General features: G+C 37.9%; 1 long non-coding RNA gene across 3 annotated transcripts; it reads left to right on the forward strand.

The window, feature by feature from the left end:
- Window positions 1-9: 9 nt before the first annotated feature.
- On the forward strand, window positions 10-24073 carry LOC142053048 (uncharacterized). 3 transcript variants are annotated; one of them, XR_012659065.1, is made up of 8 exons: window positions 10-113; window positions 690-890; window positions 1105-1771; window positions 3622-3677; window positions 8104-8243; window positions 10039-10211; window positions 18774-18939; window positions 23288-24073. It is a non-coding gene; the product is annotated as an uncharacterized LOC142053048 (long non-coding RNA). The 3 variants fall into 3 exon arrangements; XR_012659067.1 differs by lacking the exons at window positions 10-113; window positions 3622-3677; window positions 18774-18939; window positions 23288-24073 and adding exons at window positions 11165-11355; window positions 11900-12164 and having other exon boundaries at window positions 884-1771; XR_012659066.1 differs by lacking the exons at window positions 10-113; window positions 3622-3677; window positions 18774-18939; window positions 23288-24073 and adding an exon at window positions 11900-12164 and having other exon boundaries at window positions 884-1771.
- Window positions 24074-24652: the final 579 nt, after the last annotated feature.

Genomic DNA, 24652 nt, shown 5'->3' on the forward strand with positions numbered 1-24652 from the left:
GCGCTGGGAGAGGTGGGGTGGAGGAGGCTCCGCGGTCGGCCGCGGCAGCCGCGTTCGCAGTGGCACCGTCTCAGCCCTCCCCGGGGTGGTTGGGCCGCGGCTCCTCAGGGAAGGTCACCGGGGCGAGGGCGCCGCTTCCAGCTACTGGAGCGCGGGAAGGGGCCCGGCGGCGGGGGAGGGGGCTGCTGCCCGGGACGGATGGAGGGAGGGGGCTGTCGGCGCTTCGGTGCCGGCCCTCTGTAGGCAGCCGATGCGTCCTGTAAGGCGTTGCTGCTCTTGGTTTGCTTTTCCAGGTTCGCTTTTCCCTGTCCTGAGCCGCAGGGAGGGGGCAGATGGTCGCGGTCCCGAGGCCTGCGGGTATTAGCGGTGCCGTTTGCTGGTTAATCCTAAGGGATTAATACCGCCTGTTTCATAGCAGTTCCTGCTATGTATTTAATACGCACACACAAAACTGACAAAATAGTATTAACCTGTAGGTCATTTTTAGTTTCCACAAGAGGTTTGAGTAATCATTTATGGCATCATTTTTCTCCTGGCAAAACCCTTGCTCCTTTCAGATAACCTTAAGATTTACAGGCATCCCTACAACTGGAACTTGAGTCTAGATCTCATTGTGGCCAAGAGTTTTAATAAGAGATGTTTGCAATCATAAAATGGATTTTAACTGGTTTGTTAATTGTCTTTTGTAGGTTTACCTGCCAGCAACTACGGAAGCTGAATGAATTTAAGCACGAACACCAATGTCTTGCAACAGTCAACCTGCATCTCACCCAAGGAAATTGCAATGTCCCAGTTGCATGCTGCTGTGCCTGAAGGTTTTGAAGCCGACGTAGCAGGCCTGGTGGAGCTGTACAGGTGCAAGCTCTGCCCACTTACAAGTAGCATCAAAGGTAGGGTCAGCACACACCTGGCTCATATGCATGAAACAGATATGGTGTGTCAAATTTCAGGCTGTCCTAAAATGGACCAAGGTGAAAATGAGTTGTATAGCATGGGAGATGAAGTTAACCAAGAAAATAAAGAAAACGAAGAAAAGCTTGCAAAAAAAGTCTAATGACCTCTATGTCAGATGTTTCAATCTTTATGCCTCTCTCTCCTGTGAAGCAAACACCTTGTTTGGAGAAGCAGCAGCTCACTGGCAGCGTGAGTAGCACTGTTCTGCAGTGCTGAGTTCCTTTCATATCCCAAGGGCAAAGATGAGGAAGAAGCCCAGCCTCTGCATCTTGGCCTCTCTTGTGTTTCCAGTGTTAGAACTCGGACCTCAGCTGGGGAGGTAAAAACCCCTAAAGCTGAATCAAGGTGTAAAAGTTACAAAAAATCAGAAGAAAGCTGCATGTGACACTAAAGGGTTAGCTTATCCTGTGAAAGATGCTTGTGCCTTAAAGCTACAGTTCTGAGGGAACGCAGCATTTATGCAACATGTGCAACTTAGCACTGAGTTGAAAGATGCTCATTAAATCCATGAAAAGGGTCATGTTGTGGTTCGTGGCTTTACATGTGTTTATTGTTGCATGACTGAGTGGGACTTCATGGAGGATTGTTTAAAAACCATACAAGCAGATAAAAGAAACCTGCCAGTGCCTCACCTGTGAAAGTGTTTTTATGTCACAAAGTGCTTGGAAAGTGCACTGTTTCTACAGCCATCAGAGGAAACTTCATCTCTTTCAGTGCACAATGTATTCATCATCTCTTGAAACCAAGTGGATAAGAAATCTTTATGCAGCTTGCCATTATCAGAATATGTTTAAATGTCCACGCAGTAATTTTACCAGTAAGTCAAATTTTATTCTTTATTCTCATACAGTTGCTTCAGCTATAAACTCCTCTGTGCACGTCATTTTATTTGGTCAATACAAAATTTGTGAGAACATTTCAACACGAGCTGTAAGTGCAGTCATGAGTAAAACATCTTCATAATGGTTTAAGCAAAGAAAATATAAGAATTGCAAAAATTCTAAAAAGTTTTGTAAATGTTCAGTTTTTGATTGTGTTCCTTCACTCTGCAAAATCCTGTCCCACTATATACTATGGATTCTGAATATTTCTAGTAGTTGACAATCATATTCCAATAGCTTCAATATTATTAGCTTTTAATGGCTCTGTAACATTACTGTAAAGGTGCTTCTTTCAATGTTGATGCTTTTTATCTCTTTAAGTTTTGTGACACTGCTAAGTATTCTCTCCTTTTATAAATGGAGGACCTTGTCAGAGTAACATAATCAGTGTCTCTTAAATCACAAAAGGATGTAACTCCAGTATTCCAGTGTTGCTGTTCTCTGCATTGACTACAAATGTTGCTGTTGTACCAACTGTAGTTTATTTAAGCAAGGAGGGAAAAACGTAAAAATGTTTCTGTTATTAATTGCAAGTGTTTTGCCCTCAATAAAGTCATGCATCTGGTGCTTACCTTCAAGGCTATAGGTAAAATCTTGAAAGGTTCTCGTACAAAGGTAGTCTGGGCATTTTTCTGTTTAACCATTCAGCGTTGTAGGTGATGGCAGAGATTTGTTGATTTTAGCAAGGTTTCTGTGGCTGCTGCTGATAATACAGACCAAATTCTTGCTGTCTGGGTTGAACTACTGATTTGGTTCTGGTTGCGCAGTAAAGGCAGTGCAAAACCAGGACACTTACATGAAATAAGATGATGGCTGACGGGAGTGCTCTGGAGTTTCTGGCAGCGGTCAGATAAGAAAAGATAAGGCAATGTCAGGAGCCTTGGGGAATGTGGAATAATAGGGCTTCATGTGATCTTAGCCAGGCCAGGCACTGAATCTCTGTGCGGTGTTGGTTTTGAATGGTTTAGATTAGGTTATGTGTTGTGCAGTCTAATTTTGAAGTCTTCTTTGTCTTAGGGGTAGGTGGGGTTGTTCTGAGTTTTTGAAAGGGCAGGAGATAGAATTTTCGTAGAAGGTTATTGCAGAATTTCGGCAGGAAAAGTAACTAAAAAAAAAAAAGGGTCGTTTTTAGAACTAAAAGCAAAATGAGTAACCTCGTTGCTTCACAACGACATACAGTGTCTCCAACTTAATTGTATGCAACTGTAAGCTGACAAAGGCTGCGTTCTAGTGTAATTTTTTCTGTAAGAGTTTGGGAAGGAGAGGATGTAGAAACTCAAATGAAATTCACAATATTTCAGGATAGGGATTACTGCAACAGTGAAAAGATTTGAGAGTGCTTATATAAACAATGTTTTCTGAAGTGAAAGGAGAACTGTTTTGTACAGACAAATTGTAAGTCGTTTCTTGAATGATTAATTACCTTCTGTTTATTTGGCGGGGTGGGCGGAATCAAAAATCTATCTCTTACAACTGTACTGGGAAAACAACGTGGGACTAGGTTTTCTGGGATACTTTTTGACAACTTCCATCACATCTGGCGGCAGTAAATTTTGCAGATTAGAACTTACCATTAACTGTTAACATATCCAGAAAGCTTACTTAATTTTAGCTTCCTGTAGAAAAATCTAGTAGCTTAAATACTTAATAACTTTTAAGCTATTGGTAGTATAATTGAATTATAAATATTTTACATTTGCATTGAATATTGTTTGCATTTTTGTGATAAATGTGAGCAAAGGAAGCCTTTCTAAATATTTATTTAACACCATGCTAATTTCTGTAGATTTCTGAGGTGGAGAAGGAACATTGAAGAAATTGAGAGAAGTCTTCAGCCTGCTGGTATTTTTCAGAGGTTTCATTCCATTAAAGGGAGTTTTACTGTAACATTACAAACAACTGTTGTCTGCCAATTTATTATGCTAGTGAGCCTGATACAATGGGTATGTGAGCCTTCCTGCTTGCTCTAGGGTTAGTTTTTGAAATAAGTTTTAACAGTAGCTTCTTAGCACCAAGCTTGTATTTAAATTAATGTCAAGTTTTAGCTGTAATTGCTAACGTTATTTGCTACAGTATGCTTGTTATAACTTTTAACCTACATGAAAGCCTAACTGGTTAGTAGAAAAAATGTGCAAACTGCAAAAATACTTAGGTGGAGTATACTGAAGTTTCTTCTTAATTTCTTATTTAAGATAAAGCTGTCAATTTGTCATGCTGAGAGATTCTTGTATGCGATTATGTGATGTTATTTGTTGTTTACTTATCTAGATTAAAACAGTTGTTGATATTTGTATAGGCTGCGTAGTGACAGTTTAGCATCTGCATCGGGCTAAAGAGGCAAAATACCTGAAAGACTCATCATACTGCCTGTTTCATTTTTGGTCTTTGAATCTTAAACCTGAAAAAAGAGTCCAGGAGTTGCTATAAAGTTGAGTGATTTTATATTAAAATCTTTACAGGAAAGGGTTAGAGGTCTTGATTGCATTTCCCATTAGTCTGAAATCCTCTATGCAAAACCTGCAACCAGTACTTTCTCCAGACCAAATTTAGACTCTCAGCGGATGTGCTGAGAAGAAAAGGGACAAGTAAAGTGCATTTCATCTCATCACTAAAAATAATCCTTTGGAGCTTGGGTATTTTGATGTTTCCTATGTATCTGTTCCATCAATATTTTTCATATGCTCTGTAATTCACATCAAAGTAACTCCACTGCAAGTATATATTTTGCTAACTCATTTCAAATAGTGGTTTGAAATCTTTGAGAACTGCTTGTTATCCTGGGGTTCTTTGTTCCGTTTTGACATTGGGGAAGAGGAGTTCATTGACCATCCTGAGAGCTGAGCTAACCTTGCTTTTGCTGCCAGAGCCCACATGGTCAAGTTGTGTCTTCAAAATTAATAATTGCTCTTTCTTTTGAAATACTGTGCATCTCAGCCAAATTCAGCCTCATATTGCTTAAATAAGTTCAAAATACTTTGAAACTATGTAGGAGTTAAGTTTGAACTTTTATGTTAATAATTGTCTAACATGAAGAAATGTCTGTCTTCTATTTTAAATTAATGTATTTAATCCAATTTTAACCTATTATAACAAACTGTGGCTTTTAATACGGCTCAGGAATGGATCAAGGACTACAAACATCTGCGCAACCATAGTTACAGTTTCAAACTGTATCTGTGTACTGAATGTGAGAGATGAGACTTTTTTTTCAAATGTAGGTGGATTTTTTTTTAATCCCCCATCCCACCCACCCCCCCCATAGGTCTCTTCCTTTTACTTTTTTTAAACTGCTTAGTTTATAAAGTGCAACAAATACTTTGTAAAAACTATAAGCATGTACTGGATTTCTAATTGTATGTTTTACTTCTGTCTGCTTTTATAGAGTGGAGGTGAATTTTCCAGTACTAAATATTTGCTTAATGCAAGTGTGTGTACAAGTAAATTTGTTTTAATTGGTGGAAGAAGGCTTTACAATTCATTAAGTTAGATTGAAACCGTGGTTTGAGGGGAGGAAGAGGATTAGGGACTTCTTAGACTTTGCTTGAAGGCACCAAACCAGGATCCTAATCTTCAAAGGCTGTTGGTGGCGGTGGGATGTAGCAGCTGCATTGAGCTCCCAGCTGAGCAGCTGTTGAGCAGATGGAAGAGAAAAGAAGATGACAATGACACTCAGTACAGGGAGTCTGGATGCAGGATATAAGGAGATGCCTGTGTTTTGGATACATCTTATGTTGATTTGAGTTTCTGTTGGCCTTATTTTGGCAGTTGATAATTGCTTGTTTAGGTAACCAGTTGTCTGCTAGTTTAAAAGGAAATTCTTTGTTAAGTTTAGTGGCAGCAAGTTTGTCGTCTTTCATCAGTCTTGCTCCATCTTACTCAGAGCTTTATTTCCATCTGCAATAGGTAGAGATGGTTGCTTCATACAAGGAAGACTCCGTATTACCTCACTGTTCTATTGTTTTTTGTTATCAAACTGGGTCCTTCACCTGGCGGGGAAGGCATACTGTACTGCTTAAAATAACAAAGATGAAGGATGCTTCAGATCTGATGCTTTTCTGACTTTAGCTTTGTGTCAATGTGATTGGAATAACACCAGAATTGTAATACTCTGAATGACAGCCAGCCAGGTTTGATATACAGTTTAGGTCTTTGTTGACCAAGAGTTTGGTCTTTTTCTGAATACTTTTTTGACATTTAATGATGTCAAAAGTGCATGCCGCAGTTTATATTGTTAGCAGTTCTAACTCCTCAGACCTTGACCTACAACATCCTAGACTTGTGGTTAGAACAGAGCTATGGGGAGAGAACTGTCCCTGCATCTCTGACTTCTGACTGCTGTCTTCGGTTAGTCTCGTTAACTGAAGCAGGGTGAATCTGATGAGGAAATGTATAGCACCCTATCAATCAACCTATATTTACTTTAGTTCCATCATATGAGCAACACTTACGGCTAATTTCAGCACTTCTTAAATACTAAAGCAACTTTCAAAGGATTCTATTCAGCTTTGTTTCTTGCAGGGTGACTGAAAGGGGGACGGGAGCTGTGCATACTTATACCATCAAATTTGATTTTGTAATCTATTTTTTAATCGAGGTAGAGGCTATACATCACTAGCAGCAGTTCCTCTTCATGCTGATACATATATTTTCCCCAAGATTATGTCAAAGAAGGCCCCTCTGAAAACAGAAATTAAATGAATTTATGACACATGCCTGCAGATCTCACTACTTCTATATTTTAACTGCTTACTTCCTATTTAGTGTTATAAAACCGCACTGCATTGTTTTACTACTCTAGATGCTCTGCTTTGTTACCAATGTTGCTGTTTGTTTAAAAGAAACTGTTTTCACTTGCTCGGCTGTCTTTTGTTTTTGTTTGTTTGTTTAAACTGTATTGGCTGAAATTTTTTATGTTGGTTCTTTGCCTTCAGCTGATACTTTTCCTTTAAAAACAGATTAACCAAAATAATTCAACCAATTTTCTAGAATACATATGTGGGGAAAATTTCTGTTCATAATATTTTCAAGTGGAACCAGTGAGACTGTGGATACCTTTTGTTTAAAAAGCCCTAATATTCCAGGGCTTGCAGGAAAGATCTAAGCGTTTTTCGTGTGATATCTTTTGTTAGAATAGATAAGAGGCACACTCCTGATGCAAAAGTCTTTTGAGATTTGGCCTCTACACAGCCTCTGAAAATATGCAATGAACAGTCAAGATACCTTACTATAGGAAGCTAATTGCAACAGGCTGTTTTAGGGAGGCAAGGACAAGAACTAAGAAAACATGTCAATTTGCTTTGGTACCTGTCTGCAAAGGTTTTTAATTCTTTCATAGGAAGCATATTAAAAAAGTGGGATACTAAAGACCAGTGGGGCTGGAAAACCTGTGAGAAGTTGCTGGAGAACGTGAGGAGATGAACTCAAGCAGAATTTGGCATGTTAGGAAAACTGCTAGTGGGTCAGGGCATGGTGAGCAGAGAAAAAGATAAAGTGAGGAATCTGAGAGATTGAAAAGAATTTGGGCGACAGGGTGGCCTGAAGTGGACAGAAAGAATTTAGAGTCTCAGATACATGAACGAGCATTAATATAACATTTTGCTATTGCTGTCATTACTCAAATGGCAGTTAGTTCAAGCATCAGAGGTTTCTGGTGTGTCTAAGGGTTTCAGCAACGCCAGACAGCCCAAATATAATCCCTGATTGTGAAGCCTGGAATTTATGTTTTAACTTCTTAGGTATTTTGTTTCAAAAAAATAAAGCCCAAAACATGTTAAATGTGTTTTTTTAAAAAAAAAAAAAACAAACCACAAAAAATTCAAGAAAACTCTCAATAAAGGTTGCAGAGTCAAACACTCATCATCTGTGTGGGTGGGTACACTTGCAAAATACTAATTTCCTGACTTGACTGTATAGAAATTTTTTTCCCCCCCCATGACCCTTCCAAAATTCAGTGTATAGAACGGGTAGTGTTTCATTAGTCTTGTTTAGTGAGCATAGAGTATATACACAAAAAGCAATGAAATTAATTTTGGCAATTCCTAATTTTTATTTCTTGGCTTAGCAACCTTAATGAGCTGGGATTTTGTTTGGGTTTTAATATAGGATTTATTTTGTGTTGTGGGAAATATGTTGGGAATCTACCATAACATACTAAAATAAATTACCAAAATGCCACCATCTTTAGCAGTATGTGCTGTATGCTCTTAGTTACTCAGCTGTGGACCATATAGTACACTGCTATATAAAAGTTCACCTATTTCTTCCTTAGGTCCTGTGATATGTAGACCTTTTAGGGTCACTGGCTTCAGCTCCGTCATGATGTCTTAACATATACTGTGTTGGCGGTGACATATTGACCAACAAACCACGCTGAAGCATGGAGGTGGTGTACACTGAATGGAGGGTCAGGTAAGCGTCTGTTTATTCATAATACTGTCTTGAATATACCATCTCAAAAAAGCGCAAGACATCTAATTTTTTTTTAAATCCATAAACGGTCGTAAAATCGGCAATTTATCCTCCCTTCTGCCTCAGGAACTAGAGGCTCCATAATCCAGCAGGGTTTGCAATCTGACACTTGCTGTGCCATCACGTTAAAAGGAATTGGGAATTCATTAAACAAAGCTTGATGACACTGGGTGAGGAAAAATCTTTATTTTTTCCTTCCTGTAAGCAGCAGTGTACTGAAATGTCTTACACTACTAAGCCCTTGCAGGCAGCATTTGAAACTTACTGCTTAAGCTGATGGATTTTACAAGTCACCTTCAGAGTTGGTGCAACTGTTTTGAGATTAATTAATTTATATAACAGTTAACATCACCTTTTATATCTTGTTTGTAGGCTTCGGGGGTGGGGGGCAAAAAGAGGATTTTTGGCACTTCTGTTGTTGAAATAATCAACTTGTACAAAAGCAATAATACACAAGCTATGTCGGGATCGAAAATGATTCTGTGTCAAATTATATTTTCTGTGGATGAAAGTATTCCCCTTGCTCTGCAGCAAATACTGGCTCTCTTCTCAATCATCTAATGGGCTTATTTAATTTTTTTCCTAGTCTTACAAAATATGCTGTTTATTTAAAAGTGTATGCAGCACTGTGTTTTTTAAGTTTATATTTCAGGTTGGAAATGGCTGTCATTTCACTGATCTTGATATTAGTCTTAGCATAAAATTCTAATTACATTATTTTAACAACAGTATAAGAAAGGAAACTTAATATTTGGCTATTCCTACCATAAAAATAAGTTCTTTGCAATGTAATAGTTATATTATCAAATATGTTGCTTGTTCTTTATCTACATGTATAATGATCATTGGAAGTTTAGCTGAGGAAACTTAGAAAAGATTACTATTTAAAATGTTCATTGTTAGATAAAGCTTTTGTATAATAAATACATTGTAGTCTGGTAAACCCAAAGGATTCAGGTCCAATGAGATACTTGAAAATCATGGTTCTCCTTTCTGCTTTGTCACTTTAAAAAAACAGGGATATTTATTGTGGTGGCAAGTGTGTCACACACAGTAGTGACTTTCCAAATACTATCATTTTTATCATTATAATTTGTGATGACTTCATTTTGTTTTTCTGCTGAGCAGCACTGTGGCATTTTTATCATGAAAGTGTGCATCCAAGAATGATAAGCTGTACTTCTAGGGTGTGTGTGAATGGCAGCTAAACGTTGCTGGAAGTCATCTGCCTATTCATTACATTTACAATATGTGCAGAAGTAAAATAGAACACGTCTTTCCTCCACATTACCTGTATTTAACAACTTGGATCTAATTCTGCCCTACAGTTTAAACCCCCTGCCCAAAAAACAAACAAACAAACAAAACTTAACACGCAAATGGCTTGTTTAGCTTTTTTTGGGAAGCCTTTTTGTCCCCCTGTGTGTGTCTTTCACAAACATAACACAGAATGATCAACAAGGTTTTTCCTCTCTGTTAGTGGACTGAATTATGAGGGTTACACTATCTCAAAAGTCCCTCTACAACTTTGTCTTTCACCTGGAAGTATCTTATCTCGGATTGTTAAGTCTTTTCAGTCACTGATGGTAATGTAAAATATTGGTTGATACTGTATTTTGGGTTTAATTTTGAATTAGTTAACTTATTTCTTAATTGGCAATCTAGAGCAGAGTTGAAAGAGCATATGGAAAATGACAAAACTTCTACAGCCCTTCTGTCTTCATTTTGGAATCAGGTACTCAAAAACCAGACATCAGATGAATGGACATCACAAACCGATCCATCAGAAAAAAACCCAAATGGAAAATGAATGAAAGAGAAGAAAGAAGGCTGAAGATAATGCTGTGTGCTTCAACACAAAAGCAACTAGAAAGAAGGACTCGAGTTAATTTGCATGTAGTACCTATGGTAGGTATGACCCACATTATAGCAAAACTTGCTTTTTGCTTGTTATCCTCCAAGTACTTCTGTAGATCTTTATTGCAGAACAACTGATAATGTGGCACATTTATTTACTTACTTTTTTATTTTTACAAGAATGTCGCCCACAGATAGCCTGAACAAAAATAAGGTACCCTGTTCAAAGAGCTGTCTTCTGCTTGGTTTGTGACAGTAGCAGTCTTTTGAATAAAGTAAGCAGGTGCTGATCAAAAGGTGTTTCTAAAGGTTTTCTCTTACATTTTGTTACAAGCAATAATAAAGGAGAGCCGCTGAGACGCACTCTTTGAAGAGCCATGAGACGTGCTGTGAGACTTCTTGGAATTCTGTGTGTAAACTGGATGAAAAAACTGTGACAATGTACAGCTTCCTTTGCCGTCATGGCTGCATTTCTCAGAGGCATATTTATTGAAGCACCAATTTTATCAGTTAATGCAAAATTCCACTTAATTGCAGTTCTAAGAGTTAACACTAAGACTTTGTCGGACCTCAAGTGCAAGCTCATCCTGTCTTCCAAAGGGAACTTGAGAAGGCATTTGATGCTTTCCTGTTATTCATAAAAGAGATTGGTTTGTTTTTTTTTTATAGAGAAGATAGTAATCTCTGGTAGCCACCTTCACAAGTTGACATCACACAATATTCTAATAGCTTGACTGGTATTTAGGTGGAGATGTTAATGTACATGCTGTTTCTCTAGGTTTCTTCTAAGTATGTGAGTTTGGTTTTGAGGATGTTTTTTTTGTTGTTGGTGTTCATGGCTATACATGTCTCTTACATTATTAGAAAACATTTGCACAATAGACACCTTCAGTTTAACTAGATCAAATCACTTTCTGACTTTCAAAGTTGTGTATAATAATCTAATCAATTCAAATTGTCAAAGTTTTTTCGCCAATTAGCTTCTTTTCCCCACTGTTTTCTAGGGCTGAAGTAAGTGTCTATATGGAATCTGGATTTCCTGATTAGAAGTTGTTATTGCTCACATTGAAAGAAAGAAATACATTTTTTAGTAGCTTGCTGAAATTGGTGTAATAAAAAGAAAGAAAAAAAGGAATTTGTGTTTGGATAGTCGAAGGCCTCATTCCTTGCAGTGAACTAGAAGCTCTGCTAGCAGGTAGGGAGTAGACCAATGTGCTGATGATTTGCGTTTCACATAAGCATCTGGGGGTTTTGGGGTTAGTTTTTTTTTTGTTGGTTATTTTTTAATTAAGTAGTGAGTTAACAAGCCTTGTCATAGTCAAAGCACAGTTCAGTCCTTACAGATTCACTAAGCAGGTGGACAAATCGCTCCCATGTTCACAGTGCAGTATTTTGAAATAACTTGTCTCAGTTTTAAAGAAGTTGGAGAAGCATAAGGGTAAGCACTTCACATCATTACATCATTACAAGTTACTTTTGAACTAGTGGAGTATGGCAGTCCGAATTTGTCTGAGGTTACGTATGAAATGTGTCATTATCTGATGAGCGCATTACCTCTCTGTTTCGGAAGTGAAAAGTGCATTTACAGACTGGGTCTCTGGGGCTCACCCTGGAACGATGCTTGTAATTATTGCAAAGATTAAGAACTTACTTGAACTTTTCATACCTGGTTCTGACCTGAGTTTTGCTGTGCTATCTCAAGAAGCAAATTTCATGTTAACACTGTTTCTTTCTTACAGCCTCTTTGAAGGGAAGACTAATGAAACGAGCAATTAGCCATACTACCAGCCTGGCCTGTCTCTTAACTTTTTTCCACGAACGGCCCTGAACCCATGGCAGGACAGGACCTGTTGCAAATGGCAGCCAGTGCGGTGCTGTGTCCTGCCGCTGAGGGTGAAGAGCTGATGGCAGAATGGCATCAGGATAATGCTGCTGTGCTGACTGCAACTCTGAGTGCGCAGTCTGTGCTGCTACGCAGGGCTCCAAAGCTCCAACAGTGCTAAAGCAAGTAGCCATCATTTTATCTTCCCAGAATTGTCTCTCATTATACCTAGATAAACAGACTCATTTGGGAAATATATTTTAGAGTCTATCGATACTTTAAAATTAAAACTTAAAAAACAAAAAAAGCCTTTAAACTGAAAAAGATTTGCTGAACGAAGGCTGAGTAATCAGAGAAGTGTAGGTAACGGTACTCAGGGAATGGCTGTCTCGTAGTGCTTTTTTTGTTTTGGTTTTCCCCAGAAGGGGGCACCAAGCGAACGACATCACACTGGCTTTTACTTTTCAAATGCTTTTTCAGTGTTCCTTTTTCCCAGTAAACCTGAGTGCAGACTGCGTACTGACGTCAGAGTTTAAAATGATGATTTCTGCCTAGTTTACTTGCTACAAGGATAGCTGGAATGTCTGAATTGGAAGTTTTCATTAGTTTCAGTATTAGGCTGTAGAATTTATTTAGTAAAATCTATTTCAAGTTTATAAAAAAGGCAGTTTTATATAAAAGTTGAAGATTTTTATGACTATGGCAAGAGGTGTGTGTATATTTTAGAGCATAAAATAGTCAAACAACCGAACCCCATGACATTATTAGTTAATGTTGCCTAAGTCTTGCTTACATCTTCCAAATATTTATTTTCTATATTTCAAGTTAAATTAATGTAATATTACAACTCAAAATAATGTTCTCATCGCCATTTTTCTCCCATCAGGAAATAAAACAGAATACACAATATAGTGATGCTTTTATTTCACATGTTAATTAATGTATTCATTGGTGCAAGGATGGCTTGTGCATTCTGCTGACAGTGCGTGCGAATTAAAGGCCTCAATTCACAGGGAATACTAGTGATACTAAAACAATATAACCAAATTTTATTGTCTTACTACAAGTACAGTTTGATCATCTAAAACTTTATGAAGGTATACTATATTACTGATTTGGAGTATTGGGGGTTTTATGACTGTATGGTAAAATGCTGATTAATACCTACCATTGTGAATTTCTTGAATGTGTGTAGCCATAATATTATGCTTTAAGTTACAGATCATGTAGTTAGCAACAGAGAGAGGGCAGCCTAACCTTTTCAGTTGCTGAGTTTTATCCAATAGTTCATATAAAGAAGGGAAAATCATAGTGGCATCTGTAAGGATCAGATGTCTATAATCAGTGTTCAAAAGCTAACTGTGAAGAGTGAAACTGATTCCTAACACAACAGGTCTATTGATAGTCTTTCCTGACTGTTTCACTAAAATCCTAAGTGCTACAATACATGTGGGACCTTTATGGAGCCTAAAGCTTGATCAAGAGGACTCAAGACCCTTTGGTCTCAATGGGTTGGAATTTCCCAGTGTCTCAAACACACCTTATTCACATCCAAAAGAAAGTTCAGTCATCCATATTACAATTCCAGGTTCCTTTGGACTTTCGCTCTTTAATCTTAGAAGTTTCAACCAACCCTCCTAGTAACAGTGTCATCTTTCTTTTTTCCTTAAAGAAAAAAGAACACATCAGTATTTGTGGGGAGTTTGCACCACAAGCGCTGCATAAGATAGGCACTGTCTGCAATATTATCAGAATTCTGGAATCTGCATTTAAAAATTATTACATGTGCTGGAAATAGGCAGCTATGCTTATACATTTTTTAAGGAGTACTTCAAATAGCTAGAAAATCCAAATAGCTCTACTTTTCTACAAAGCATTTAATCCCCTAACAAAGGAAGGTTGTTCTGTAATGTCATTGTGAAAGACATGTCCTTGAAATGTATAAAAAGTACAGTTTTAATTCTGATTTCAGTGAGTAGAAATGGTAGCAAAGAACATTTTCCTAGTTTGTATATCAGCATGTTATACTTTTGAACTACTGTCCTTGTACTGAATTCACAAAGATATTACGGAAATTAGCCCCTGCATTTTCGGTCTCTCCTTCATAGCTTTAAAAAAGTTCTGTCTGTCCTGTAGGAGTTCAGAATCTATATCTTTGACAGTTGGTTTTTTTTGTGTTGTTTTTTTCTTCTTGAAAGATCACAAATGTTTAGGGAAGTGGGGAAAAACTAATATGAAGAGTTATTCAGATTGGCACAGCTTGCCTTTCAGAGTCGGCTTTCATTTTGAAGCCTGCTGTTTAAATCGCAGATTTTCCCATATAGGCCCTTGGTTCTATTGAGATCATTGTTATAGCTTTCACACCTTCTCTGCATCAAACACTTCAACAACTCCCCTGAGTACTTAAGTTCCTTAACTCGAGTTAAGGGCTTTTATTCTTTGTGCAATGTAAGCTTTATTTCTCTGGTGCAAGAAAGTGTTAATACACAAATAATTGAGGGTTAAATCCCCTTTTGCATATTTCTTGTTTTGAAAACTTGCATAAAATAACAGCTGTATGGTTCATTCTTAGGTCAGAATTAGCAGGAATACTCTTACCAGTGGAAGTCTTGAGTATAATATAAACTAATTTTGTTGTTTTCTAAAATACTTTGTTTTCAAAATAGCAGAACTTTAATTACCTTCACAAATGTGTCATGAAAATAGCTATGTTTTCATTATAGAGTGTTTAAAGAATGAGTAATCCTGTTTATTACATCTAACGTGAATATAGTGTGTGTATTTGGAAATAGTATTGACTTAGTAACTAATTATTTGCAGGTATGATTCAAAAAGACATTGTTTCCTTTTGCTAAGTGCTGATCAATAATTCGGAATAGAGATGTAAGCACCTTTCAAACCTGCTATGGTTGACTTTCACAAGACAAGGTTTTTAAAGTTGTTCTTTGCTTGTATTTCTCCCTTTGAAATTATTCTGTGTTACAGATGTGACTTTAGACTTGTTTGTGAATTTGTAAACAGCCAGTGCTTCCTCTGTTGTTGCTGATTTTTGAGGAACCTTAAGTGCTTAAGACATATAGTTAAATGTTCTGAGGTACTCTTTAAGTGTGGTGCAGGGAAATATCTGGAAAATCAAGGAATTTGGAACAGCAGATCTGTGGTCTGTGTAGGCCTTTTCAAATGTTTTACAATTTTGTTCCCTAGGTATCCTCTCTTTGTACATAAACGCACATATAATTTTCATATGAATTATTTTCCCTTCTAAATAAATTCCACTTGCTGGCCGGAAAGAGTAGCACGTCGTGCAGTTGAGAAAGTAGAATCTGTCTTTTTCATCCAGAAAAAAAAATCTAGCAGGCTTCAGTTGACCATTCAAACATCAAAATACAACAATCCAGTATAAACATGTTGCATTATGCAGTATTGGCTGCTAGTAAATTACTCAACACAGCAAAGTATGTCATTCTGGGACTATAAATAAATAGTTGAAAGATGATAAAATAGTAACTGAAGTACTTGATTGTAGACAGGTCTGATAGGAATCTCTGTGTTCTCATCCCTCCCATATCAATCTTTCCTAACTAATAGCTTTAAACACTCTTGATAAAAGGCATTAAAAGCCTAAATTAACACAGTAACTGAGAAATGTCATCCCTTCAGGCCACTTACACAGGAAGAATAGATGATGATTTTTCCAGCTGTGACAAGGTTCATTTCCTTTCTGACAGGATGCATTCTTATAGTTAGCTCTGCAGAAACACATGGGAACGCATGCTGGCATCAAAGCCTTTCACTGCCAGCGCTGTGAACACAAAACAAGGCTCAAGGCCTCTCTGATGCAGCTGATGTTAATGCATACAGGTGGATTACATGTGTGTTGTCTTTATGTTACCGCTTAGATAAACTGCTTAGGGAGGAAAAAGAAGTACTGTAGAGCTGAATGTTGAATGCTGTGTAGGAGTGTGTCTTTTGTGCTGTGAAAAGGATTTCTAGAGAAAAGGGGTATTTTTTTTACTTATTGGTAGTTCTCCCTCTTGCACTGAATATGCAAAACCCAAACACTCTGATCCTGATTTAACAAAACAGGCAAATTTTTAACTTAAATGGTTTTTTGTGGCATTGAGGGATATTGATCTTTAAGGATATGTTTGATTTGCCTGCCTGAATCTGGGTATATTTATGGAAATCCTGGTTTAGGATCTATGTTCGGAAAGCACCTATATAAAGGCATATATACTGCAAAGACAGGGGCAGCTTATGACCCTGGCTCATTAACTGAGAAGGATGCCTTTGCTAGTTCAGATGGATGTGGACTTCAACCAGCTCATAATTTTTTGTTCCGTACTGGTACTCCATGGCCAGGAGAGAATGGGAATGTCTGCTCAAAACTTTCTAAATCAGCTTGCACATATTGGCGTATTTCAAGGTTTTTAATATAATAGATTGTTGCTTGTCCACCTTGGCTACACTCCCCTTCATTTTCTGGAAAGCTTCCTGATTCACTTTTCTGTTTTAAAGTTCAATGTTGAATCTCTATCAAAGGCCCAGCCACTCTGTGAGTGATGCTTTGGGGTTCTTTCTGTCTTGGTCGAGTGATTTGTTTACATAATATTACCATAGCAACGCAAAGTCTAAGTCCATCAGTCTGCCAAAAAGGCAGACTTGCATTAGAAATCCTGAATTTACATACTTTGTATCACTGCCTGCCTGGAACTGTTGGACCTGTTCCATCTTGTTGGTATTTAAAAAGTGAAGCCTTCTCCTTTCTTCTAACCAAGCATTTTACAGGGTTAGAAAATAAGTTTAACTGAAAAAATAGGATGGAAACGTGCTATGTTGCATTAATGGCCTCTGAAACCTGCTACTTGATGTGTGCAGTGAGTGGGTGGACGGGACAGTGGGGAGCCAATTAGCTGCCTGTGATAATATTGAAATAAATCAGCTTGTGGAGAAGTTGTCCTGTTAGGACCTGGCAGCGTAGTGAATAGGGGATATCCGCTTTTGTCCACACTGGCAAAATTAACTTTTCAGCAAAAAGAAGAAATAATGAAATAGTCTTGCAGTGGTTTGGCAGGAGTGCGGCGCTCTGACCCTTGAGCGATGTGGGTGGTGCTTCATCCCGCAGTGCTGGAGCCATGGCATCACCCATGGCAGCAGAGGAGAGTAGGCAGATGTCTGGCAGGAAACATAGGTGTGAAGGCAGCTGATAGACGTCTCATGCTACTGGGACAGATGGCTCTCAATCTCTGTGGTAGCAAGTATGCCATGTCTTCAAAGGCAGGCATTTGCTCTATTAAACATTCTTAGCTTATATAGCAGGCAACTGACAGGGCTTCAAAAGGTACAGGAAAAAGAGAGCAATACCCAAAGAAGAGAGAACTGACTTCTCCTAGGAGGCTGGCTAGGCAGTGTGGCTGGGCGCTGTTGATGATGTTCAGGTGCATAAGTAGACAAGTGACCAAAACCATGCAAAATTAATTAAACTTTTGCAAACAATGAACAAAATAAGTCACCGTCTGGAAGAAGGATTGCAAATCCAGAGCTGTCTCCTATTCCTTGTTCTGCAGCTGACCTGCCATGTATCCTACAGCAAACATATTTAATGAGTTTTAGGAAGCTGCTTATTACCTATGAAAATGTAATCTATTATCTAGATATCAGGTGATTGAAAACTACTCCTGAAAATGTTATCAGCCTCTTCCTGTTTGCTTCCCCATTGACAACTGAGGGTAAACATAAAAAAAAAAGCTTTGATTTCCACATCATGCTGACTATGCAGTGATCATATGATGGGATATCACCTGCATTAATTCTTAAAAGACGAGACTAATAAAACTGGAGCTGGAGAGTTACTTGTAATAATGTTGGCGTGAAATGCTGTCTTGAGGAGAATTTTTACTACATCAGGGTTGGTGTTAGGACTTAGATTCTTAAAATATGTTCACTTTTCATTATTTTTTTAATTCAAATGTATTTATTTCTTTGGTTTGTGTTTTTGGTTTTGGCTGCAAAAACGAAAATAGATTTGCCTGTTTCAGGGTTGGACCAAATGACCTCCAGAGATTCCATTCAACCTCGACCATTCTGTGATCCTGTTTCATTTCTGTTTTTAGCCGGTGGTTTCTTTCTGGTTAGGTTTGGTTCGGGTTCTCTACTGTAAGGCTAATATTTCAGAATTTCAGTACATCAGAAAAATATGAAGATAAATATTGTAAGTTAGAAATTGTCAGCGGGAATGTAGATGAAAGGGGAGGATAGTCCTTTAAGAATGTACCCCTCAATGTTTTTCTTATTGAAAGTCATTGTTTTCCGTTGTATTTGTGACCTAAATGTTGTCCTTGCTATCTTTACTGAAAATTGTGTGTTTTCTTCATTAAGTTAAAATTACTTTCCCTTAATGTCATTTCCTTTTGCTCCTTGAAAACTTCCTGTTCTGCTATGTTTCCCCTTTCTGAGGGATTTTGTTTGTTTGTTTTTAGTTTGTGACATAGAGTAGGCTGAGAGTTGGCACTCCGAACTTTGATTCAGAAAAAAAAATCAAAACTAAATTTGGAAATGGCTCTGGCCAGTTTTTCTTGATTAAACTTATGGTGGAAGCCAAATTTAGATGCAGTAGGTCGCCTGCTGGTAAAACAGATTGTAACCTTTAACTGCCTAGACCATTATCTAAGATCATGCTTCATTAGGAACAAGATCATGTGAAAGATGAACTGTGGCTTTGAGGATGTGCTGTAAATGCTAATCCACTGACATTCTTTTGGATTTCCTACACACGCTTTGTGTTCCCGTAGAAGATGCTACATCCTTCATATTTGCTTTCCATTTCCTGGTGGGTGAGAAGCCTTTCAGATGAGAGATCTGCTCTTACACCTTCATTGATGCAGACTCTCTGCAGCAGCACGTCCGAACATGTGCTAGTGAGAGGCCCTACAAATGCTGACTCTCTTCATATAGGTGGTAAGTGTAAATAATCCCTCCATTGGGCAAATTCTGTAAATCTGTTGTTGGCTTGCAACAAACAACAACAAAACCCCACACTTTAAGGTATATGCCCCTACCCATTAATAGAAGCCAAGTCAAGCATTTAAACATATTTGTGCTGGAATCTTGGCTCTAGGAAGGCTGTTTTGTTTAAAGGGATAGCTTTCCATCCCCTCTTTGCAGCTCTTTCTATATATAACTGCTGTGCAGACTGTGCTGGAAGATGTATGGAACACTAGTGTGATAAATACAAAAATATCCAGTAGAAGAAGGTGATAGTATTTGTGCCTGTGTGAGAAGGGATACTGGGGCAAATGGTAGTGACTTGTATAAAAACAAAAATACGTTCATTCACTAACTCTATGTCTTAATTTACTGTATTAGGTGCACCATGCTGCTTTTTTCACACTCATTTTTGTCTGCAGCTTTGCTTGTGGTGTTTTCATTCTACCTTCCCGCCCCCGCCGATTGAGGAAATGATCACATTTCTGACAGTGCTAACACATTTCGTTTTGCAGTGTTGGCAGAGTGTGTCATGTGATGAGTGGGAGAATTAGCTAGTTTTAGTAAAGCGGAAGTACATTTTGAAAGTATGTACTTAGCAGCCATAGAGGCTGTTTAAATGTTAAGTTCTTGTGTGTTTAAACTCTGTACACTAAATGATGTACTGTTTGATATTTTTTTTTAAACTCAAAAGATTTAAACTAAGATAGGCTAATGTCCACAAGTCACTGCGTACCTCAGGAAGTAGTTGGTGGAAGGAAGCTTGATTAGTTTTGGTTTGTTATTTATGTGGGGGAAAGCTTAATTTACTCTTTATCTGCCATAATAAAGGTAATTCTGATTACAAAACTAGTGCTCCTTTTGGAGAGTCATCTGGTACTACAGTTAAAATCTGGAAATGCATCTATCAAAAGTGGTAAGATACCTTGAGCTTAAAGGAAGTTCATTCTTCACCAAGAGCTTTTCAGTATCTGGTAATGGAATGACAAGGGAAAAGGCTTTATCCTAATTTTTGTGGCAGCTCTGTAAAAATGCAGAATTGTAAACATTATCCAAATATTGTAACAAAAAAATGAAGGAAATTTGTATAATGGAATGGTCACTTACTGGCCTTGTTACAAAGACAGATATTTGTTTGTAGATATTTACCTTCTGGGAAGTATCATGTATGTCCTAATATATGAGCAGGAGAAAATAGTCGTTGGAAAATTTGAGGCAAACAGTAGTGGTGAACTCCAGGCTAAAGAGTGGAACACTGGTAACTTCTTTATGCATTACTGTAGTAGGCACAAGAAATCCAGTCTCCTCTCCTATCAGATAAGCTTTAGTTATAGAATACAGTTAGGCATGATAGGGGACTGTCATTAAGTCCTGTGTTAATAAAAATCTATTTTTTAAATAAACCCTTCCGTAGTAACTGTCATAGTATTTTGTTTCTCTTTGCAGTATTACTTTATAAGCATATACTTTTTCATTTATTTATAAAAAGTCAGCCCTACTTACGTGGATCAAAGACTTTTATTTGCAAATTAATCATGTGCCTCCTTCCACCAGCCTACTTCATCCTGTTAAATGCACATTAGCCATTATAACAGAAACACTTGTATGCTTTACTTTTGCTGTGGAACTAGTTCCAATTGAAGTTAACAGAATTGTTCTTTAATAAGTTATAGACTCTCATTATATAATAAGCTTTTAAGATGAGGAAGTGAATGTTTTAACCAGTGTCTGTGAGAGTAGATGGCAACACTGAAAGTACTCTTCTGCGTAAAATCTATACTGACAAAATATTTAGTTCCTGTCTGTATAGTGGTAACTGCAAATGACCGCATAGTGTTTGGGTGCCTGAAATTGCCACTTACGAAGCAGTTTGCCTGAATTGTGTAAGTACATTTAAGGTGTTTGGTTTTTTTCCCTTAAGTAATCTATTTCAGGTCTGTAATTAGTCTTAAGATTCTTAAGCAACTAGAATATAACAACCTCTATTTCTGAAAATGTATCAACAGTACAACAAAATGTAGGGATATAAAAGAAAAAAAGAAAGACAGGAAAAAACCCCAAGCAAACCCAACCCTTTTCCAGTCCCCAAGCATATACTTCACACCCACATAGAACCCATTGACTGATTCAGTGGGCTGTATTCAAAGGGGGTAAAAAATCACGCATGAGCAGACAGACCTGAGTGTAAGCAAGACTAAGGATGGCATAACTGCAGTGATGAAGTATACAGAAAAGTGTAATCTCTGAACTTTTCCAGTATTCTGATTTAGTTTGTGAATTAATATGTATTGTTACTGATATTCAATTAGAAAAGAGTTCAGTTATTCAGGTTCTCACCCATTAAGATTATTTGTGCTTTGAGTTTACCAGAGACATTGAATGAAAAACAAGATAGCGAAATCTACAGTAGCAACTCTTCATGAAAATTGAGGATTACAATGAAATTTAATTTTAAAGTGCACCTCTGTGTATTGATATACATACACACAAAAGAAATATATATACATAATGAACTCAAGACTTAAAATGTGTATCTAACTGGGCTGTTTACAACAGGAGCTCATAGCTATAGAGAGATGTAAATTTGCTTGAGATATCTGCCTTGCTTAGCGGCTGTGAAGAGTCAGATGGCTGCTTCTGATGGCACAGAATCTGATGGGTTCACATTTTTGGTAGTTTTGCTGTCAAAGACTGCAAGAGGATTTCCTGAAAGCTGTGTGTTGCTGGTGATGATACAGGTAGGGATTTAGAGTTCTGTGCTGCTTTAATAAGAATGTATGGGAAAATATTTCATCTTTTGTGTAAATCTTGGTTTGAAGCCCCAAGTTTTTCTATGCCTGTATAGTAAAATATTTTCTCTCGCGCCAGGTCAAGTAATTACATTTTTTGCTAGTTGTGAGGGGAAGGGAGGGTTATGGTATGCTTGCCTCATTAAGAATACTTTAAGGAAGTCCAGTGTTTCGCTGTTGCATTTGTATAAGTAACACCACCACCTAAGTACCCCAACCCTGAATATAGAAAACCTGTAAATATTTGCAGCACCAGCCAAGAGGTTTTTAAACTGGCATGGTGTATGCATTACCGAGCCTAAGAATTAATTTCAGCCAGCCTGGTTGCTTAATCTGACCTCCCTGTGGATCCCCTTCTGTACTTGATGGAGAATGATGGGCATTCCCACAAGACATCTTAATTTCACATGAGACATTACTGAAATGTGTGGACTAATTTGCCCCTGTTAGGGTTACCTACTGCCTGCCTACAGTTAACTTTACAGAGGAAATCTAGAAGATAATATGCCTGTTGGCTAACATTATGTGGGATGAATCCTGTCGGTGATGGTTCTGATTTTCCTAGCTCAAAGGGCTGCAAATAGTTGTTGCTAAAATAAACAGATCTTCCTTATCTGTTTAAGGGAACCCTTAAATTCAGAGAAGCGTACATTACAAATTGGTAAGTTTTGATTGTTTGATATTAGGTAACAAGTGCAGAGACTAACCCACAAGTCTCAGTCTGGATTCTCTAAAAGCCTGTATACAGTTGTATTCTAGGCTGTTCAGGGGAAGTGCCAAAACCCAAACGTTTAGATCCTATATTTGGTGTTCCCTGAGTCTGAAAGAACTGAGGTTTTGATTAGGACCAGATGACAATTCCACTGTCTCAAGGCAGGATTTAGACCCATACTAAGTATGTAGCAGACCTCACATTTTGATATAAAATGAATTCTTGGCAGTATTTGTGTTATGGTTAAGCTCTTTATTTTGCGGGATATCCCTTAGTCATAATGCAAAATAGGTAGAATGAAATGACAAATGCAAGGTCAAAAATTTTTTCGTATATTCAGACTGGTTCGCAACTTTCACTACATCCAGCTGTAATTGCATGCAGACTCACATGCACATGCGAATGTGCGTGGCTGCGTGCTGGTGCAATTGCATCCTAAGGATGTAAACGCATAGAAAGTAAATTGGGACACGTGCTTGTGAGAGTCTAGATTCCTAATGCCTGTACAGAGGTTTTATTTTCGAAGAACATACATACGCACAGGTGTGTAACTGACACTAAAACAGAAATATTGGTGATAGTGCAAAATCCACTAACCTGCTCCAGTGGTAGGAAAAAAAAAGTGTTCTGTGTTCTGGTCTAGCCCTGCCACTGGGCAGAGCCATGAGAACTTGCTAGGAATGACTTACTCCTGACCTACTGTTTGGCTGGTTTGGATATGTAAACACTCCAGCTAGAGACTGCCTGCCTGCCCGTGTTTGTGCAGTGCTCGCTGCTACTGACAGTACTAATGACTGATACATTTTAATTTTTTTTACAGCATTCAGAAGAAGAGCTTGGACCTTCACATACACCGACATCACACTGGTGAGGCATTGGCTGTAGTTTTGCTGCTGTTCTTCCCCTGACAAACCACTTCTCTGAAAACACATTAAGAAACATCACCTGGGTTCAGGAACCTCATTAACCAGTTCCCAGCCCACCTTTACCCTGAAATCACTTCCTTTGGAACAGTAGGCTCTTCAGGCTTAAAGTTCCACCAGAGCATCCTGGCAAATACAGAAGCTGTGGCATTGTCAGACTTTTGTACCGAAAGCCAGGGGTTGTCTGGAAGAAGAGAAGAAACAGTCCTTATGTGGCAATTAGAAGCACTTAGGATGGTCTTCCCCGAAAGCTTTGTGTGTGTTATTGTACAGGTGGTAATGCCAGTGTGCTGAGAGGAGCGTGGAGATTGGTGTTGCACAAAGGGTGGGCATGTTTATTTTTGTTCTGATTACCTCTTGCTGATATATTCCACTTACAAATGAAAAGTTTGACATTTCAGGGCACAATCTGTTGAAATGTACCAAAGCTGCCAGTGAACCCCACAGGTGCTTTCTGTGATATATCTCCCATTTTTAACACAGGTCTCTATATAAAACGGTAAATGATTCAAGAAAATCTACTGATGGCATAGCACTCATAATATGGTAAAAAAAATTTCATTAAATTTCTTCATGGTTATTTTTATAACAGAATGTGTCTATTATCATAAACTAATCCAATGTTGAAGTAAAAATATAAACTATTGAAATATGACATCAAATAAACATGACTTGCAAATTCAGTGATTAAATACATCTGTACCTTATTTAGCCAAATATAAATTGCTCACTTCAAAAAAAGATTGAATTAGAAGAACGGAATACTTTCTAATTTTAGGCTGTTAAGAGTGCTGGTTTTACTCTAAGACTCCACATTTATTTTTGATTATGGTGATTTTGTGGAATCTGTTATTAGCTATGAAAGTTACTCAGGAAATGTAACTCTTGCTAAAAATAAAAAACCTGACATCACAACTGCCTACCAGCAGACATAAAAAGTGACGGAAGGGTGCCTACTCTTGAACACAATTGTAAAGAACACACTACTTTAACAGGAAAAGTTTCCCTTCAGGTGAGTTTTAGACTTCTTGATTTACAGGAAAATGTTAGTAAAACAGTTGTGTGGAGAGCAGCTACTGGCAAACTGTAGGTAGAATCTTTATTAAAGGATTAAGGAGAAACTTTTTTCAGAGAATGCTAATACTGTTAGAAACTCATGAGCATCACAGACCTCATCTTCCTGTTGTACAGTTGGAACAGAAAAGGTTGGAAATGCATACCAAACACACTTGGTTCCTCTTCCTCTGGAAGTGTAACAGTTG

Source organism: Phalacrocorax aristotelis, chromosome 2, assembly GCF_949628215.1.
Source record: "Phalacrocorax aristotelis chromosome 2, bGulAri2.1, whole genome shotgun sequence".
In the NCBI taxonomy this organism is placed as follows: domain Eukaryota; kingdom Metazoa; phylum Chordata; class Aves; order Suliformes; family Phalacrocoracidae; genus Phalacrocorax; species Phalacrocorax aristotelis.